Consider the following 1,985-nt stretch of genomic DNA (forward strand, 5'->3'; position numbering starts at 1 on the left):
CAGGGGTCTGATAGAGAAAGCGACGCACAGCCCTGACTGATGTGGCAGCGTAATTTCCTGCCTGAGGCCAAGTGCTCAGTTGGCCAGGTGAGCAAGAGAGAGCCACAGATGGAGAAAACACATCGAGAGTCAGGGAGAGTGGGAGGTGAGGAGGCGTAGTCTTGTTTGCTAGAAACATCTGACCTCTACAAGCTCCCACTTTATGCTCTTTATCAGATCTGGGCAAAGCGTAGATGTATTTAAATAAAGACTATTGGGCACAGAAAGAGAACTCATATGCTATTCAGTGGAACAAAGCACTTTGTTGGTGTTTAGACACAAACATTTTCCTTCTTTAAGAATACAAAGAAAATCTTACAGACTCAGGTCTTGAAACAAGAACCAAGGAGCTGAAATTCAATTTTTCCAGATGTTCCTCTTGTCTGGAAACGACTCAGCTGTCTGCCTGCTTGGCTGTCTGTCTATCTAAAGCAGATGTGGTTTGAGCCTCTGCACGGGCTCACAGCGCCACACAGAGGCCTCTGTCTGCATCTGCAGACACATCTGGCCATCATGTCCCCTGCACCTCCTCCTTTTTCTCTTGAAGGGCCGTATATTGTTTTCCACTCTTGGTATTTCAATTGGGTGTAGTTTTAATATTAATGCAAATCCATATTTTTCAGTCTGGTGTTGCTGCAGACAGCTGAGGCCCTCCCCTCACCTGGGGCTGAGTGCTACTTTTTTACAGAAAGGCTGCATGTTTAAACAGTGTATTTTTCATGTCGTGGTTGCATTAGGAGCTATTGTTGTGATTTACCAGACAACAATTTAACACAGTTATAATCTAGTTAATTTATCACATTCACTTAATGACTTTTTTTTCCATCTTTGAACAGGATATGTCGTAACACAACCCACCGTGGGACAAGTGTAAAGAAGTCCGTCAGATCAGGCTCATTTTTTGAGAGGAGCAGAATACATCTAAGCACCTGGCTAATGTATATGTACAGGTAACCAAAGTTTAAATAAAGTGATGTGATTATAAAGATTCATTCATCCATACAGGAATTGTTTTAATAATTTTATTTTTTAATTTAATCTAAACATAACTATCTTTTTGCCCTTTTTGAAGTAGGCATGTACAGTGGGTACAGAAAGTATTCACACGTTGACATGGGAGGAGCAGCCCAGTTGAGGCTGTGTTTATGCTGATTAGATAGTGCAGTGCAATTTTGGTGCTCATTTTGACTCAAAATAGCAATAGCGATAATACCTGCTCAGATCATTTCTTATCACAATTGCAGGTGCTTTGCAATTTATCTGACAAATTTCCATACATTTAGCGTGGTTAATGCTTTAAACTTCATCAGGGTAAATCTTTCTATATCCTATACAAAAGACGGCACGGCATAGCTTAGCTTAGGATGTTACGTGACAAAAGACCAAACAAATGCATTTAGCATGGGAATCTATCAGATGCATGGGGGCTGACTGTGGTTCAGTGGGTAGAGCAGTCATCTCCCAACCGGAGGGTCGGAGGTTTGAATCTCGGTGCCTGCAGTCCACATGTTGAAGTGTCCTTGGGCAAGACACTGAACCCCGAAGTTGCCCCCGATGCTTAGAACCATCAGTTGAATTGGCGCCGCAGGTGGCTTCTGTGAGATATTAACTGTGTGAGACATTGCAATTCAGGCATTAGCACTGTTCACTGTGCACACAAGAATATGTATTGTAGAAAACACTAGTATCTTTATACACTATATGAAATGTAATATTAAGGTTGCTGTATGATTGCAGCACAAACACTGTTTGGAAATTCTTATCTTAATATGACACTGTTTTTGGAAATAAAAGTGTGGCCTTCATTTGGTCATAGTATGTTCACTTATGTACTTATGGGAGAGCCTTTATGCATAGCCTTCACTTAGTTGTGGTGTGTGTGCTTCTGAGGAGCAGTGCTCTGCTCCAAGGCAGTTACCATGATTACATGCTGTATTAGACTGTTT

This window comes from Monopterus albus, unplaced genomic scaffold (assembly GCF_001952655.1).
Source record: "Monopterus albus unplaced genomic scaffold, M_albus_1.0 scaffold313.1, whole genome shotgun sequence".
Lineage (NCBI taxonomy): Eukaryota > Metazoa > Chordata > Actinopteri > Synbranchiformes > Synbranchidae > Monopterus > Monopterus albus.